The 20229-nt window shown below is 37.3% G+C and overlaps 1 pseudogene; it reads right to left on the reverse strand.

Annotated features, from left to right (window-relative positions):
- Window positions 1-663: 663 nt before the first annotated feature.
- LOC101585697 lies at window positions 664-1324 on the reverse strand (annotated as a pseudogene).
- Between the last annotated feature and the right edge of the window lie 18905 nt (window positions 1325-20229).

Below are 20229 nucleotides of genomic sequence, written 5' to 3' on the forward strand. Positions count from 1 at the left end.
ATCCTGTAGAAATGGGCTATTTCAAATACTCGATAGTTCACATAAAAATTTGTTAAAAAATTACTTTCTGTAGAAGAGCTAAGCCTCTGTGTCCACTGACAGCAATGCAGTGTGTAATATACGGCCACTTGAAACAAAACAAATCCCAGAGGGGAAAAATGCTGTTTAATTTCATCCAGGTTTACTTCTAGTCATTAGGCAAGCAGCGCCTTCTCTCTGACAGGATGGCACCCTCTCCTTTTCTCGAAGGCTGTTCCTGAGAGTTAGTTTCGGGAATGACAGAGTTAATTTAGGAATAACTGCTTGCAGTTTTACACAGACAGTAACTTTCTGCCTCCCTCTTAATGTGCTAATAGTTGTGTCTAAAAAAATATGCAATTCTTAAAAAGGTACCATTTCTGATTTCTTTTATTATCTGTAACCTTCGGAAACTAATCACATGAAACTACAAAATTAGCAAATTTCTTGAAATCTGTATATAAAACATAAATTACATCTAATTTCAAGCTGTCACTTATTAGTGTACCACTCAGTCATAAAAAGAAAAATGAAAAAGCAAAAGCAAAAGCTGCTCCAAAGATAGTATTATACCATTCTTCAAAAAGAATGAAGCTGTTACTTTTAACTTTACATCCACCCCACACCCTAATTCAAACACATCATTTAATTGTCTTGGTCATGGACACTTCCAAGATGAGACTTTATATTTCATTCCCATAGTTTCTGGTTATCAGAAAACCCATGCTTTCCTCTACTGAAAAAGTTTGGTCAGGCTGATGTTGGTGTATCTCTTCCAATATTCTTCATCCTCATCTTTGCTTCTAGAGGCATTTCTTCTAGTTCACTGTCTTCATCTTCATTAAAAGCTGTTGCTACTGAAAGGGTTTTTGGAGCAAGAATTGCAAAAGTTTCTTTAGGCTTACTTGATCCAAGTGTGATGGATATAGCTATTACTTTCTTTATTGTCTACCTACCTATGGCAAATCCAAACTTAGAGATCTTTGTAGGCTTTGTTGGGAGATCTGCAGCTTCTTCTTCAGCTGATTACTTCTCAGCGCTGCGACTGGAACTTTTCCCTCCATTACAGGAAGAAACAATCTTAGTATTCATAGGTTTTACTACTTCTTCTTCCCAGTGAAGTTGAAACAACTTACCAAGATGAGCTATTTTTACTTAGCAGATTGATGGGAGTCGCAACCTCAAAAAGCATCGCTATACGGAAGATACCACTGCAATTGTCACCTACTGACCAACAGTCTTTCCCACTGTTTGTTAGAGTATACAGCAGGAATTGAGATTGTGTGGCAGTAGAAGAGGCTCCCATGATTAGCTCCTGTGGCTCCAGCTCTCTTTGACTTCTCAGGCTTCTCCTCTCCTGCCTTTTGGTCCTGGACATCTCTTGATGGTTTTAAAGACATTGAGAAATGGCCATCTCTTGATGGTTTTAAGAGAGAAATGATATTCCTAAAATACCTAGCAGAATGTCTGGCTCATAGAAATTCCTCAAAAAATAGCAGTGTCCTTTCCTACTTTATGCTTTTTGAAAATTCCCTTTTGCCTGTTATGTCTTTCCTTCATTAAATAATTAAAATACCAAGATCAACCAGTTCAATGCAGTATTAAGGGGGATTTTGTTCATTTTTAGAAAATCAGTAAGCTCCCTGTGGTGGACTGATGACTTGTTACCCCCAGCTGAAGTGAACCAGTATGTGCTGGATGTGGGGGAAGCCTACCTGTGGATTGTTGCCAACAGCATGACAGGCAAAACTGGAGAAAAAGAAGAGAAACTGTTGGGAAGCTGTTGAGAGGCTCTAGGGGGCTGTTGGTTCTCTTGGAAAAGCTTGTCATGCTGACTTGCCTGATGAACTTGGCTGTTCTCATTGTAAAGGAGCTTAGGACCTTGCTGGCACTGAGGATGGCTACAGTTGCTTTGGGGGAGCTCTGGTCCTCACCTTGAGCATGGCTTCCTGGCTCTGGAGGGGAAGATGGTACACTGCTAAGCCTCTTGGAGAAGTTTGTCACATTGGCTTTCCTTATGGGAACTCAGGTTTCCTCATCTTCAGAGGAACTGGGGATCTCACTGTGGCTGAAGACAGCTGTAGTACTTATTGGGAAAACCCTGATTGCTAATTTGAGTCTTCCTTCCTGGATCTGGTGCAGATCCCCCAGCTTGCTAACACAGTTCTTTCATCCCACTGGTACAGACTTTCTAACCTGCACAACTGACCTTGCTTCCAACACAGACACATGAAACAGACCCACAAGAGACATTGTTGTGAGGTTTAGGCCTCGAGCTGGACTTGACATAGTCTCTAGGTCTTCAGCTGGGCTCATGCAGGACATTACCATGGGATCCAGGCTCTTGGCTGGATTCTTTGTTCTTTAGTGTGTGGACAGATTTCTTGCACTGATACATTATAAAATGATCTTGTAAGTGTCCTGCATTGTATTGCTCCCCTTACAAACTCCCAAACTACAAAATTCATATGTCCTCAAAGGGCTGCAAGAAAGGAACCCAAAGGATGTCACACACTTAGAAAAGAGGGGGAATTTGCAGAAGGTGGTTTCAAGGGAACAGGAAACATGTCAAGAAAGGGAAATGCATGGGCTCATGTCAATAACCTTTCATGGTGACCTCAGAGTCTGAAATAATCCGTGGTTTGATTTACCGGGATAATTACATTGGTTATGCTTTTGCTATGTCAGAGGGCTAAAAGTTGTGGTTGGGCTGTGGACTGAACTGCCCTTTGGTAACTGACTTTTCTCCCTGAATGAACTATACAACAACAGTTCAGTCCCTGCCCCAGACAAAGGAGATCCTTCTGCTTTCTTCCAGCTAACAAGTTCAAACTCAGCCTATGGACTACATAAATCCAGGCATGTATCAGTTTATCTCCAAATACCCAGCATGTCTGCTCCATCAATTAAAGAGCATTAAGCAAGTGAACCACTAGAAAGCTCAAACATGATTAAGTAGCTTCCATGTGTTTTCATATCCACCTTTAATATTTCCAGTATTACAACTAAAAACCCAGTTATTAGTTTTATTAAATGGGAGGAAAGGAGAAGGCAATGACACAAACTTGCTTCCCTGGGCAGGTTAATACAAGCTCCTCCTCAGCCTTCTAGTCCTCACTTAAGGAACATTCTCAGAGGGAAAGCAAAGGCATTTGGGGTTGTATGGAAACTTTGACTCAACCCAAAACCCAGCCAACACCACAAAATGGATTGGAATCAAATCAGATAAATAGAAAAGAACACAAAATATCTTTGAATGACAGTATCAAAAAGGTTAAAAACCTTAATAGAATCTGTTTCACAACATACACACCCCAGGTTAGCAGCACCCTAACAAGGTGCTTGTGAGTGTTGATTAAATGATATTTCCTTTCCTATACCCATGGAAATGCAATGAAATGGTCAGGCACATATACATTCCTCTTGGGCTTGGTTTTTGGAACTACCAAAGATAATGTTTGAAAAAAATCACACAAATTTCCCTCTGTACTAGTCATGTAACTTAGATATCCCATGAAAACAAAATGTACAAGATTCTTATGCCAGTTAGCCTGTGAAAATATCTGGCAACAGTCTGTTTTTACTTCTTTGATAAACTATGTTGTCTTTTTGTTTTAATGGATGGGGATTAGTAAGGCTTACCAAATAAGCAGCAGCTGCCTCAGAAATAGTGACCCTTATATTTTACAAAACAAGAAATCAATCCCAAATAGTATATGAATGTCCTTGACAGACTAATAGAGAACAAACTTCAAGGTCAATAGCTATGCAAAGATATGAGTCAGATGAGGGTTTGGGCTTGTGAGACATTTTGATACTTTCCATTTTAAGCACTTCAAAATTGAGATGCTTATACACAGTTTATCCAATTTTGTCTAAAAATCTTTAGTCGGCAATATTGTGTTCTTCCAGGATGTTTTGCCTGTGTTTGGCCTGGAAATGATAATATTTATAATACTAAACCTTGAAATGTGGAGGTATGCCCAAATGGAAATGAAAAGGTGAACCAGATACTTTCAAACCTAGAACAAAACCAATGCAAAACCTGTGTAAATGCTTTCAGTAAATATTCAAAGAGTATGGGCAAGATACATGTTGAATAGTCTAAATAAATTTTCCTTGTTTTTTGCCAAAGCAAAAATTGGTATTTTCAGACTAAACTTTTACTGTATATTAGACAAATAAAGAAAAGGGAATGAGATAAAAAAAACCCAGTTTAGGGCTGGCAGTGTACTTTATAGTGCAAGGCCCTGTGTTGAAACCCTGGTAGCAAAAATAAAACAAAAAACACTCTGTTTGGAATTTAACTTTCATTGGGAAAACTGAAAACACTTGAGATGTAGAAGCTAGACATTTTCAAACACATGTCAGATCCTGTGCTGGGTTATATCACCTATGGTATTTGAACTAAGCCCTAGATATGAATGGTCAGATTTTGGTGCCCTTTTCAGCAGGGTCCATGATTTGAATCAGCTTTTCTGCACCAACCTATGAGTAACCTGCTTCCTTAGCCACTAAACTCTGGTCTGAGCTCCTGAAATCAACATCTCAGTACATTAATCCGGAAAACCTATAATAGATACTAACACAGGGTTATCATTAGGTGATAAGAGAGTAACTTTATTTTCTTCCATCTTTTATGAGGAAGTTCTTGCTTCCCAGATAATTAAAGGTCGGTGATTTGTAAGTAGGTTTGCTTTGCCACTTAAAAAAAAAAAAAAGAGTTCTTTTCAGTTTCTCTTCCCTTAATAACTGGCTTAACACCTTTCCATAATAAAAAGGTCACATAGGCTCTACACAAAGCACCCACAATAGCTGGCAGCCTATCCCACTGCTATTAGCCCTTATTTAGCATTAAAGTGTTGGAGCATGCAGGGACAGGAGACAATGGCATATTTCTAGGAGCACCTCAGTAAGACAGCCAAGAAGAGAGGGCGCTGAAAGACAGGGTCTGCCTGGGAGACTGCCTGCCCATGATGCCTGGGCCTGCAGAAGCAGGGAGACATGAAGATGGTTTAGGACTGGGACTGTGAGGTGGGCTGAGAAAGGCAGACAGGTTCTGGGCTGAATTCAAAATTATAGCAGCCTAGTATGGCTTACTTGTACCCTGCCATTTTTTTCAGAATCAATAAGTTTGCACTGCAGTTAATTACAATGTGGAATAGTCCCATTAATTTTTAAGGAATGCAGAATAAAAGCACAAAACATACTCCCTGAAATGTGTATCCACATTCTAATTTCCCAAGATTGCTATATGGTATTAGGTAGAACTATAAGAATTTGCCAATATTTGAGCATTTTTGACCTACAAAAAAGTTCCTTTACATGGCTCTGTTTGTGTTTATAAATAGAATGTGTAAGTATCTTCTTTTGGACTTGAAAAATCAGTCTAAACCCATGGAGTCTTCAGCTCCAGTGCATTTAAAGTCTAAACTCTATGATTTCTTTATTCTTCCTTTTCTGCAGTTCTTCTCTCTCTTCCCCATTTTCAAGGATATCAAGTGTTTCACACATGTCTGGCCCCACAAGCCACATTGTGGGAAGATTTAACTCACAACTTAATATAAAATCAGGGGTGCAATTTCTGGTTAAGCCACTCAACTTCACATAGGAAATACCACATGTTCTATGTCCTGTATATCTTGCCACAGCCAATCTGCTAGTGAATTTTAGTCCTTGTTCCTAAGAAAGCCTGGGGCCTGGGAAATTGCTCAGCTCTCAGGAAACAATTGCCTGTGTCTTACTTGTGTCAGAACAAATCTGATGTATTCTACAGCATCCTTCTAACAAGTGGCAGGAGGGTGACCATCTATAAAGCTGTCCGGCCTTGGTGCCTTTACAGGGTTTAGACTGTGTATGAAGAGTCCTTTCTTGTTTTAAACTTTGCTTCTGAATCTTATACTTATGATTCATAACTGTTAGGCAGCCTAATGAGTCAACATAAAACTTGCTGTAATCTGCCAGAATTTGTCCCAAACCTTTAAAAGCACACAATATGAGCCAATGAGCCAAAATTATAGTATACTGTACCTCTGTTGTACAAAAATTCTTATTATCACTATCTTTATATAAATGACTGCTCATCGTATAAGTAGGAGACAAACCACTTAATGCTTTACAGACCATTAAACTTTTGTTCAATTCCAAAATAAAGTTATTGTTTTCTTTTCATCTTAAGGTTAGCATACAGTAAGCCTAATGAGAATAAGTTTCCAGAAGGGAAAACAAAATTCTGTCATCAATAGCAGTTCTAACAATGTTGGATTGAGCAGGGGGTGATGAAGAATAAAGAAGTTCATATTAAGTTTAAGGCAAAATTCTCAGAAAAAAAAAATAATTTCCAACTGTCTGAATTGCAAATCTCCTAGAGCTGGGATCAAGTCTTGATCCTTCCACTGATACCTCTGGAACTGGGAGCAAGTCAGTTTCTTCCACCCTCCAGGTTTAAAAGCTGATGTTTAATCTGGATCACCTATGTCACAGTCATCAAGGTTTCCCAAGAATAAAGTGGAATTATATGGCATCTTAGATTCCTTCCAAAGGTGGTGTCACTGTTATTTTTTTTCCTTAATTAGCTGATGTTGCCAAGTTCTCCCCAAGGCATCATATTTATTCCAGCAAATTCTTATTTAGAAGGCTCACATTACAATAAGTCTGCACACTTTATCTGGATTGGCATATTTAAGCACCATCCACTAATTTATGTTTTATTAAAACTGATTCAATTGAAGGAGCATATCTAAAAGGACTGCAACTAAATTTTCTAAAGCCAAGTCGCATATTAAAGGCTATATCAAATCTCATTGATAAGAGTAAATATGTGCACGTGTGCACACAAGAGAGACTGTAAATCTATGCACAAAGGTAAGGAAGTAACGATATGAGAAATTGGAATGCCCTCCAAGAACAAGGATTTTGTTTGGGACAACATTACTCTTTTTTTTAAAAAAAAAAATTCTATTCAACAATACGTGAGCTCCATGGTATCTTCAAAGTGGGTGCTTCCTGAGGTAAGGATCGTGCCAGTGACTGCTCCATTTCCTGTCTCAATGGCAGACTGTTACAAAGAGGAAGAAAAGTATACCTTGTCTTTTGTAGATCTAGAAGATGCACTTAAAAGTGTTAAGAAGCGCCAAGACTGAAGGATGAAAAAATGGCAGAATCAGACACAGAGATGAGCAAGAGTTCTTGTAAAGGAAAAAGGATGGTTGTCAAAGGGAAGGAAAGACCCCTGAAGCATGTAAGTGAAAGGGAGGGATAGAAGGAAAATCATGTAAACAGAAATAAGAAGCCAAAAGTGAATTAAGAAAGAAAGAAGAAGTTGCATGTAGGGTAATACTCATGAATGAAGAAAAATCTTTATCTCAAAGCCTGCAAATTCAGTGGTTGCAGTGAAGCTTGAAAGCACTGACAGCACAAAACTTTGGCTTAACTAAAGCAAGAGAAGGGGAAATATATAAAACCATTAACGTTCATTATCTCCTTAGAAAAGACTGGATGTTTAGGTCACCTGGGAGAAGATTCTCTGGATAAGACCAGAGCTGATATGCTTTACTATGGATTTCAACAATGAGGATGTACAGGACCAGGATTCTCATATGAAGAGCTGGGTTTTAGTAAGGTAATTCAGGGGGTAGGCTATGGGGGTAGAAGGAAGAAGGACAGCTGGAAAGAGGGCAATGCAATGGTAAAGGAACAGGAGGGTGTGGTGTGCATGTGTTTGTGATGTGCATGCACAAGATTTGGGGTGATAGCATTTACCTCCCCCACACAAGGCATTACTGTGCTCTAGGGATGACCATAAGTTAAATCTCATCTTTTTATCAGCCTCTGAAAATGCCAGTTTCATCCTTATGTCTGTTTATATTCTGAAAAGTCCTGCTTACTCCAGATTGATAGCAAACTTCTAGCAGCACTATCATAATATCTTGTAAGGGCTGGTGAGATAGCTCAGCAGACTATTGCCTGGTTAGGCAAGTGAAGGGACTAGGATTTGATTACTGATACCTCATGCTGTGCTGTCCCAGCCCTCAGGTGCACTGAGCAGACAAGCGAGTAGGGGCATGGTGGCACATACCTGTAATCTCAGTGCTGGAGAGGCTGAAAACAAGAGGATCACCATGAGTCCAACTGGTAGTGAGACTTTGTACAAAAATATATAAACTTAAAACAAAACAAAATATAATATAATATCTTGCGGAGGTTGCTTTGAGTAAGTGAAGGTATTTGTCACTCTATCAGGAAACCATTCTTTTTCTGGGGTTAATCAATTCACAGTAAACTTCAAGTGGTCACTCTCTTCACTGAATATTTATGGAAAGCTATGTATGGGTCTTTGGTACCATTTTTCCTACAGTTCCATAAGCTACCTCTATTGCATAGTTATTTTCAATTTACAGAGGAAAAAGTTAAGGGACATTAAAATAGGCCGGATTACTTGCTCAGTTACCTGAGGTTAGGTTAAACTGCTTAGGTTACCTGGAACTTTTGTCCTGTGCAGCACTCATGACTCCCTACCTTAAAACACTAAGTCCCTGTTTTCACAGACCATAGTGAATGCTGAGTTTTAATTTCACTCTGAACATCATGACCTCATTCAAATTTCACAAAAACAAGGATAATCATTAAGAGTTTATTTCCATGTACAACGTTCCCTCTTAATGACCAAGAGCCAGCTGCCAGAGTGACCAGTGAGCTCAAAGTACCACTGGATAAATCAGAAATGCCAAGCACTGGCTGTTTGGACACCAGTGAGATAGAGCTACCCTTCTCTTAAGTGTTTCCAAGAAGAGAGATTGTTCATAAAGGAAATTCATGGGAACTAACTTAAGAGCTTGTCTAATTCATGCAAAGATTGAGAATGTCTGGAAGGTTACATTTACTGGATCTTCAGAATTTATCTTAATAGAATTCAGATCCTAAATAATTTTGAAATACACATCTCTAAAGTGTCCAATTGCCAAAATCATCACAAATAGGCCTAGTACGTAGCTGTTAGAAAAGAATTTTGGCTGTTTTTCAAACTCTACTGGGTTTTTTGGATGGAAAATTTTTGTATTTTGAAAAGATAACATTTAGATCATTTGATCAATTAAAGGAAAAAAGTAAAACAGTTATGTCCACATAAATCATTTTATAGTCAGCATATATTTTGCAGTATACTGAAAGGAAAAAATTCCTCTATATGAAATACAGAAAATTTGACCACAGGATGAAGAGAAGGAAGAAGTAGGACATTATATAGATCAACAGGAGGATGGGAGCCAAAGCTCAGTTGAAAACTGTAGCAGGAACTTAAAAATGAAACAAATTAACAGAGGTAAAATGGGAAAAACACCTTCACAAACATCAAGAGTAACAAAGGTTAACAGAAACAGACTACACTGGTGGAGTGGTGCCCCCCACCATGTGACCAAGAAGACCATCCATGAAGGAGCAGTTAAAAAGTAAGCAAACCCACACTGGGTGAATGGGACCCCTTTCCCAAGGGAGCACGGCACAGGACAGTGGAGGTGAGAAACAACCAAAAGACCTTATTCAGGATGACACATCACCTGGAGGGTGGGGAAGAAGGGAGCAACCAGAGCCCATAACTGAGGACAGTAAGTCCAACATCTCATGCCCAGCCCACTTGAACCCATGCTCTACATCTTATACTCAACAGAGATCAGAGGGCTGACTGCATTGTCTACCTGACAACAGGAAGAAGCATGTACCTTGCTTTGGATAGCAACCATAGTCTGGGAAAAACAAACAGAGAAGTCTCTGATACAAGAAGGGCACTTCAAAAATCCATAAACCCTAAAGCTAGGCATAGAAAATCATGACTGGATGAGCCCTAAGACTAGATCTTAGAGAGAAATGACTCATTAAATAAAGCAGAAATTATTTTGATTTACCCTTTATTTGATTTTTCTATTTTGTGCTATTTCTATCTTTCTTTCACTAGATTTTTGGAGGATTTGAGATTTTTCTTCTTTTCTTCCTCTTTCAATTTCTTTATGCTCCTTTTCTCTTTTTTCCTTATGACTTTTCCCTCCTATTTTATCTCCTGTTTTTGCACTGTTTATCTTTTTCCTTCTTTGTTCCTTTCAACCACTATTCCCTATAAATATTAATTTCTTTTTACTCCTCAATAGAATGTCTGATCATACTCTTTTCTCCTCCTTTTCATATACCATTGACTAATTTTTCTAATTTTGGTGTTTCTCATTCTCTGGTTCCCCATTGCCTTCACCTTTACTAGTATAATTGCTAAGTTTATAAATATCTAAGTAGTAGTTAACTTTATACTATTTCTGTTCAGTACTGTGCTATCTTTACTACAGATAAAATTATTCCACTTAGTAGATATTTACAATAGATTGACTCTATATAAGTCACCATTTGATTTGTTTTTGTGTTTCTACTCTAACTACAGATCACTTTTAGATAGATACAGCTGGTACTTTATTGATCCTTAGAACTTGTCAATATTCAGTTTGTATTTGATGCCGTAGCTGATGGTATTACTAGAGCCATGATGATATAGCTATTACCACTAATTGATTTTTCTTGGGATTCCAATATCTGAATTGTTGTAGGGCAATTAATAATGTCGTGGTTCATTTGTAGAGAACTGGACTCTGAGCTAGATATGCCCCAACCTCCTCTCTCAACAAATGGAGGTGTTTGGATCCTAGGACAGAGGCATAGGCCAATAGGTAACCATGCCCAGAGAACATCACTGAAAAGTGAATATTAACTAAAGAGACTTCTGTACTACAAAACCTCACACTAAAATGAACCCACAAACTTCAAAAACAAAAAAAGTAACAAAACTAAAAATAAGTTTGAAAAGACAAGTTAACCAAATGCTGCCCAAGGCCATCTACTCCCCCAAAGCTAATCCATGAAGCACAGAAGGGAAGAAAACCAAAAGGCACACACCAGAATTATTCAAATGACATCAAGGAGATAACAAAACTTACAAAAATGCATGTGGCAAGCTCACAGAAGGTATAAGCAAGAAGATATTAAGCCAAATACACAAAATGATCAGCAAGTTTACAGAAGATACTAATGAAAATATAGAAGACCTAAACAAAATGATGCAAAATAGGGCATGGTCAATATGTAAAAGAATTAGAACCAGTAAAAGGCCTCCAAATAGAAATTCAAGAGACTAAAAAGTCTGCTGAAATAAATGGCTAATGTAAGGATAGAGTGTCAAAACTAGAAAAAGAGTGGTGATTTGTGACCAATTAATGAGATACTTTAGAAGTAACAAAAGAACATGAAAAATGGATCCAAGAGTTCCTATGTTACACAAAGATTACTTTAAGGTTAATTGGCATTAGTGAGAAATTAGATGACAACACATGATATGAAAACTTGTTTGCTAAAATAATAGCAGAGGGGCCGGGGAGATGGCTCAGTAGGATAAGTGCTTGACTGGCAAATGCAAGGATCTGAGTCCAATCCCCAGTTCTGCCAAAAAAAAAAAAAAATAGCAGAAAATTTTCCAAATAAAAAAATTAACATATAGCTTAGTGAGCATATAGAACTCCAAACAACCACATGCAATAAAGAACCTCACCATGTCACATCATAGTTAAAATGTCAGATGTCCAGCATAAGAACAGAATCTTAAAAATCATTACAGAAGAGCAATGCATCATATATAAAGGAAAGCACATAAGAATCACAGCAAACTGTTTAATGGAAAACTTAAAGGCCAGGAGAGTTTGGAATGAAGTGTTGCAAGTCCTAAAAGTAAACAGCCTCAAATATCTTGCAAAACTATTTTTCAAAATCAATGGAGAAATAAGATACTTTCATGATAAGAACATCTAAAGAAATTCATAACCAACCTACAAGCACTCCAAAAATTCTCAAGGACAGTCCAGAAAGAGACAATGAGTCTAACAATGACAAAATATTTAATATAATAAATGCACCAGGTCAGGTGAGCAGTTAAGTACAAAAGAAATAAGAAATCTGCAACAGAAAAAATAAGACAAAGCCAAGTATAAGTAATATCTATCAGTAATAACTCTCAATGTGAATGATCTTGATTCCCCAATCAAGACAAAGACCAGCAGAATGGATCACAAAGCAAAATCCAAAGGGTTTTGGATATAAAAAAATATTTAACCCCAAAAGAAACTTACAGACTTACAAAAAATAAATATTTATAATATCAACCAGAAAAATTAAACACTTAGGAATTAGCCTAACTAAAGAAGTGAAAGACCTCTACACTACAACCAACAGCATTGTGAAAAAGGAAATCAGAGAAAATATAAAAAACTAGAAAGTTAGCCCCTGTTCCTGAAAAGGCAGAATGAATACTGTCAAAATAGCCATATAGATTTATGCAATCCAATAAAAATTCCAGCAGCATTCTGCACAGAACTGGAGAAAACCATTCTAAAGTCCATATGAAACCATACGAGACCTAGAATAATAAAAGAAATTCTGGGCAAAAAAATAACAAAACAGGAGCATCACAATCCTGGACCTGAAGCTATGTTACAAAGCCCCAGTGATAAGACACCATGGTGCTGGTGCAAAGACAGACATGGAGATCTGTGGTACAGAACAGAGGATGCAGAAACAACCCCCAGCACATTCTACTGTTTGATCTTTGACAACAGGGCCAAAAATACACTCTAGAGGAATGACAGCCTCTTTAATAAAGGGTGTTTAGCTATCCATAAGAACATTAAGACTAGACCTGTGTCTCTCACCAAGCACTAAACTAACATCAAAATGGATCCAAGCACTAAATTCTGAAGCTGAAATACTTAACCTGTTGAAGACAACCTAGGTAAGACTCTTGAAGTTGTAGGCAAGGATTTGCTGAATAGAACTCAGTTGTGCTGGATAATGCTGTACATCAACAACAGGTCATATCAAACTAAAAAGCTTCTATATAGCAAAAGAAACAACCAACAGCACAAAAACCAACCTATACAATGGGAAAACCTTTTGCCTGGGAGTCCTAGACAGATAACTCATATCTAGAATATATAAAGAACTAAAAAATATTAGATTCCCCCAAATAAAAGACCTAATTAAAAAATGGAGAAATGACATGAACATTCTGCACAGAGGGATGACAAATAGCCAGGCAATACACAAAAAAATGCTCAACATCACTGGTCATTAGAGAAATGATAAAAGAATATTGAGATTGCATCTTACCCCTAAAAGAACAGCCATCATCAAGAAATCAAATGAGAACAAATACTATAGAGGCTTCAGAGAAAAAGGAACATTTCTACACTGTTAGTGGGAACATAATCTAGTGCAGGCACTATGGAAATCAGTGTGAGGATTGTTCAAAAAACAGGAAGCAGAAATTCTATTTGATTCAGCTATTTTCCTTTTAGTTATCTTCCCAAAAGAGTTAAAGACATCATATTATAGTGATATATACATACCCATGTTTATAGCAGAATATTTCATAGTAGCTATATCTTGGCAGCAACCTGTATGCCTATCAATAGATGAATGGATAAAGAAATACACAGTAGACTATTGCTTTGTCACAAAAAAGATACATCTGAGTCATTTTAGTGAAATGCATGAGCCTTTGTACCATGTTAATTGCCAATAAATCAGATATGCTAGATTAAACATCATATGGTTTCTACTTTAGGAGAAACCCAAAGTGTAAATAAAAAGCAAAATACATAGATAAATAGATAACGGGAAGTAAGGATATTGATCTTTCTCAAATGAAAACTGAATCAAGACAGGAAGGTAGGGAAGAAGGAAGGGGGGAAACAATAAATAAAGGAATTGAGATGCTTCAGTACATGTGCCAGCGCTGTGCAAGGCACATGATCACATACTGCAAACATAGACAAAAGAAAGGAAAGGGGATCAAGAGATGGGCAGAGGGGGACAGAAGGGAAAGAAGAGGAGAAAGCAGCTGCGATGGGTTTTCTACACGCAACCACTCCACGCAAAAATGTAAACATTATGTACTGCACATATGTACTAACAAATACATTTTTAAAGCCTGTAAGATAGATATAGATGATATAGATATTAGCTGTCCCCTCAAAAACATAAAATAAAAATATAATAACCACCAAATAAAAAAATGAACTGTAGTTACCAGGCACAAGTAGTGAAAATAGGGTAAAGTATTTTATTATTCAAATGTTATTGAATATAGTAAAGAAATAAAGAAAGGTTAAAAAGAAGCTAAAATGACAGACAGTTGAATGCTTTATGTGATTGGGACATGGATTCTCTGAATGGTAGGAAAAACACTATAATCTATACTATCATGACAATTAAAGGTTAGAATATGGATAGTAGATTAAAGATGAACAGTAATATAAATTTTGCTGAACCAAATCAATGCACTATTTGTTGCATATACTTCCAATTTAACATACTGATATTTTTAGGAAAAGAGTCAAAGTATCCCTAACACTGTTAGCTTGTTTTTAGATAGTTCATGGAACAAAATAGAGGTGGGTATAAATATATACACATATGTATGTCAATAAACTTTTTACTTTATCCCAGTATATTCATTTCTGTCCATATACATAGGTACGTATACATATAGATCAATACTTCCGTGTGTGCGGGGGTGCATGAGTATGAGGAGAGAATGATAAAGCAAACAGAACAAAATATGTATTTTATCAGTGAATTTGATAAAGACTGTATATTACTTCCTTTTACTATTCTTGAAAAATTTCTATAATCTTGAAATTATAACCAAGTGGAAAGTTATGAGAAGTTCACAGTGAAGCAACTGACTGATTTTTTAAACAGTCTGTTGTATGTTTAAACACTCCTAACTACCCTGAAATCAAAGTTTTCATTCACCCTTAATAGGATACACAATGAAACAGGAAAGCAAAGACTTTCTTGTGTACTTTTGAAGTTTCTTATTGACTTTCAACAGCAATTGCAAACCCTGTCATCACTTGAAGTTTCCATTTCTGCATCTTAAAACTCTCAAGGTTCACACAAAAATCTTTTGTTCCAGTCCTCACCAGCTTGATTCAAGGTATCAACAGCTCCTGAGAACCCTGAGTCAAAGGCAAAGAGAAAGTAAGCTCAGTCTGCCCTAAATGCCCATATATTCCCCAATTGCTGAAGAGGCCAGGGGAGTCTAGCTTTACTGTTGGCTTTAGAAATTCTCCTTTCTCTGTGGACTGGAAGGCCTGAATTTTGAGAGATTACCCCAAACTCTTAGAGATACTATGTGCAATTACCTTTGAGAAAGCTAACAATGGTATTTTGTGGGCAGGTTATGTGCACAGGTATACACACACCTTCTCATGAAAGTGAGTTCTGGGGCTACATGACTCACTGTGTCTTCTATTCAAATAGGTAGCATATTGTGTTTGGCTTGAACACAAAACCAGGTAGCTTAACTAGTAGCACAAGCATGTGGCCTTTGTCCATACCCCAGAGGAGATCACCTGCTGGGACCTCCACAGAATTTCCACTCCCTGTGCAAGTCAAAAGCCTGATTGAAAAAGATGTTCTGGTTGCCAGGTGTTTCTTTGAGTTGGCCAACTGCTGCTCTCCTCCTTGTGTTTCTCAGAAATAGGGGGTTTGAAATGGTTGGTAGGTAGTGGGATTCTTACAGGGACAGTTGAATAGGAAATAGTTCCCAACAAATCAGATGAAAGGTCCATTTCTGAGAGCACTCAAAATCTCTCATTACCATGTTAAAGAAAGGCTTATTTTCACAGGAGCCAGTATCCCAACAGGTATAACTGCTGTGCATACTAGTGGTAGTTAAACATTCCTAACTACCCTGAAATCAAAGTTTTCATTCACCCTTAATAGGTGATTTCCTATCTTCTCCAGGATAACTTATATCTGTTGATGTCTTCCAAATTGTAGATGATACTTTTGGAAATTTTGTCCAGGTCATTGATCATGTCTACTACTCTCCTTTATATCCCCAAAATATTCGAACACAGTTTTATCTTTTTTTAATAAGCTGCATATTCTTCCAAAGTTAAATTTAGCTTTAAACAGTTACTATTTGTCAGGTCTTGTTTGCAAGCAATAGAGATATGTTCTTTTTTTTGGTACCAGGAATCAAACTCATGACTATGTGTTTTCCAGGAAGTTGCTGTGCTGCTGAGCTGTATCCTGGAACACTAGAGATATGTTCTGACTTAGCTGGGAAAGGGAATTATTAGAAGTATCTGTAATAACATCCCCAGGCCTGCTGTGCCAGGCCCACACCCCGGGCACACTGAGATGGTGATTGAGACAGGACATAGTGGCACACACCTGTAATCTGAGCACTTGGGAGGCTGTAAACAGAAGAATCACTACGAGTCCAAACTAGTAGTGAGACCCTGAACACCCTGTAGACCCTTCCCTAAAATACAAAAAAAAAAGAGAAGTATCTGTAATTAAATAAGATGATCAGTAGAAGGGCTAAAGGGAAGCACTTGTGAAAACAGAACAAGAACCAAGAAAGACCGGACAGTAGGGACACTGCATTACTCCACATGAGGAATCTGTATGAGACATGGGTACTTCTATCCCAACCAGTACTGGAGGCCCCTTGGTAGATAATAACAACCACTGCCTGGGGAGAGTTCCTACACCATTTTTGTGTCTTTGCACAACTTGCTGAAGCTTCAGAGCCCTCGCTAGAAGCAACCGGGTGGCTAAACCCAGATCATATGCTTCAACCCCAGCTAACCCTCCCCTAGGAGACAGAGTTTAGATTCAGAGGAAGAAAATTCAACACCTGCACATTTAAAACTGTCAAAGTAACTAAAACTGGAAAATTGTTCTTTAATTTATTTGCAAATCAAAAAATTAAGCATTTAAGTATTATCCTCTTGATGGAATTCTCTCATAAACTCATATGTTTTAGCATATTGGATTTATTCACTCAGTTTCCCAAGTTTTGTAATTTCCTTCATTCCCATTCATGTCTACTTTAAAACAGGGAGAAAATTATTTCAGATCTTGGTCCTAGCTTACTAAAACATTTGTGAATTTTAACTCCTTATCATTTCAATGAGCCAAAGAGTGAGAATAACTTGCTTATAAGCACAGTCAACTGGTCTCTTTCTTCTCATTTCCTTCAGCAAAGTATAGGATTGTCAGGTTTTCAAATGAAATGAAGCACATGACTTGCCTTTTTCCTATGTATAAAAGTTCATAATAAACCTTAAAGAGAAAGGATAAAAAGCTAATATTCTGTCAAAGCCATTGCAGAGTATATCTTTCACATAAAAACAGATTAGGCCTAGCATATTTCAATTTTCAAACATTGTTTTCAAGTTGATAAATGAAAAGTATGGATTCAGGGATTTCTTCTCAGGAATACCTGCCCTATTTGTGTAGGCACCACAGACAGAAACTATCTTTGTCAGATCTTCCCTCAGATCCAAAATGTATTTACAGAGTCAAAACAAAACAAAACAAAACAAAATAATATGGAGCACTTTGTGTATTTTAGTGCATTTAATCCTTACACTGACATGAGAAGAAAAACAATACACTCTTTTTTCAAATAAATAAATAAATTCAAGCTAAAATAACTAAGTTGTCCAAAACGACAGACAGAGCAGCAAATAAGAAAGTCAGATTTCTAACACAGATCCCCCAAATGTTGCTCCTTTCATTCATACCATGATACCTTGCACTTTATCTGATCTCAGAAAGTTTCTGTATAATCTGTAACATTGTTATCTCTGCCAGATGACCAGTGTGACCATGAATGCTATAACAAGTGTCATACATGTTAACTCTGCTCAATTGATACAACAATCACGTTTCTTGAATTCATTCACAAATATCTTGTTTTTCTGTTATTTTATATAGCTAATGTACTAGCCATGTCCACATAAGAGAGAATGAAGTCATGACATCTACCTACCATATCCTATTTGAAAATCCAGGTAGAGCAGGGAGTGTTTTCATGATTTGAAAAATACATCTATGATAATAATTAACTTAGAAAAATTATAGTGTTTAAGACAAAATTAAGTCATTGGTAATTGATGAGATGGTTTTGAATTGGTTAACACAAGAAAATTCCAAGGCTTCAATTCTACATAAATGTATTTAGGGCAGAACCAAATGCTATAGGCAGCTCTTCAAGCACTTAAGGCAACGTACTGGAAATAAGAGCTCAGGAAAGTCAGTATCAGAAAATATGATACTCATTTGGATACTGTTTGATTAATTAATCTTACCTAACTTAGTCCCTGGCAAAAGAGGAAAAAAATAGCTCTGCTCATGAAAGACTGGTGTAAATGAGTGGTGGTGGCAGTCAGTGGTCTCAGGGATCCTAGGACTGTCACCTGGCCTGCTCTACAGTAGGCTTCTCATCATCATAAGGAGAAGATGTGTGACTGAGATGGACTCATCTATCCCCAACAGATGTTTATTGATAGCCTATTATTTGCTAGGGCCTGGCAAGGCATCTGGATGCTGTGGAGTTAGCAGGGAACAAGACAGACCAAACCCTACTCTTAACAAAATGAAAAATATTTTCAGGTCAAAGTTCTTGTGTTTGAAAGTTTTCAGGGAACTACTGTCTCTTTTGTACTTTCTATAGAAGCAAATCACTGCATCATGATGCACTGCAAGGCAATTTCACTGAGGTTCTGTGCTAAAGGAACACAAATCCTAGAGGGAAAAGGTTCAAATCAGCATGACCTTCAAAGAAAAAGAGGTTCTTGGGTAAGGATGAAGCTCAGGCCCACTGATGTCAAGGTCAGGGATTGGCTGATTGCTTTCTCTCTTATCTATGTATAGGTCTGGATCCAAAAATGCCATATCTAATAGAAAAAGACCTTGGGAACTCTTGACTATTTTTCCAAATGATCATGGGGAACACTGCTTCCTTTCCATGGAGCCTCCGAATGCCTTTTGCATTGTGTAGGTGTCCCTTAGGCATGTTTTAAGCTGATTTCTGGGTGTAGCAGGCTTCTCCCATCCTTGTTGATATAACACACCCAAATTACCACAGAGAGATTCTGGCTTCATAACATCAGATGGCCTTTTGAAGTAAGATTTCTTTGGCTGTCCAGTACTTGGAAATTAAGAAGCACATTTAATCCCTTTTAAAAATTCTCCATGACTGCTCAACATGGGCAAGCTATAAAGCTTCAATTTTGGAAAACCAACCCTACCAAATCATATGGATGAATGGCCATGTATTGTTTATCTGCCCATTAAGTTTCCCTTTCTTTGTTTATTTCATGAACTGTTTGTACTTCCCCTGGGCGTACCCTTTTTTTCCTGTTTATAGGTTATGAGTGAGAGGTGAGACTCAATAGCAGGTGTGAAGAATGTTGAGCACTGTGGTCAGGCTGATATTTCCTTCTTTAACATGGTTTTCCGGTAACTAGCAAAGAGCATGGAGAATCTTTTCTTGTAATGCTCACTAGGTCCTCTCCCTTCCTGAATGACTGAATCATCATTGTGGGTGGAGCAGGGAGGATTTGAATGAGAAGAGAATAAACGCAATGCAAGCTCTCCTTTGTAGCACACGGTCCACTAATTTGAGTGAATAAAAGGAATAAAAAGATACTCCAAAGCAACCTAACTTCTAGTTCCAGCTTTTTCATATTGGATCATGCTTCACAGTGTTTTTGCATATGAAATTAGTTTTACTTTTAAAAGCACTCATTAACATATATGATAGTAATTTTGATGAATGCTATTTAGTAAAACACATAATTGTCAGTTGCTACTATGTGTTTAGAAACCTTGAAATAATTTTATAATTCAATTTGTCATAAGGAAATTAATTAATCATAATTAATTAATCATAAGGAAATCTATTCATCTGAAAAATTAACAATGCATAAATGTAGAAGATATTCTTAGTCACAGACATTCTTGATATACCTATGGACTTATATATTCCTAATAATAGTCTGAGATTTTCATAGATTTAGATCACCCACAAGTTTAAAAGTTTAGAGCTGGAGAAAAGAAACACTTCATTTGAGTTGGGCCAGAACAAGATAGGCATCCAAAGATGTCCATTTTGACTGTGTCCATGCATATAGCCATGTGAACTTAAGCATGTTGCTTAGTTTGTAGGATATATTTCCTTCATCTTTGAAGTGGTAATTATGAGATCCAATGATGTTAATGTGATTCTCAAATAAGAGACTAGATAAAGAGATAAGGAGACTAAATTACTGGGATCAAAATTCTTTCCCTTTCTATATAACTCCAACTGGGTATAAAAGT

This window comes from Octodon degus, unplaced genomic scaffold, assembly GCF_000260255.1.
Source record: "Octodon degus isolate 3935 unplaced genomic scaffold, OctDeg1.0 scaffold00034, whole genome shotgun sequence".
NCBI classification, from domain to species: Eukaryota; Metazoa; Chordata; class Mammalia; order Rodentia; family Octodontidae; genus Octodon; species Octodon degus.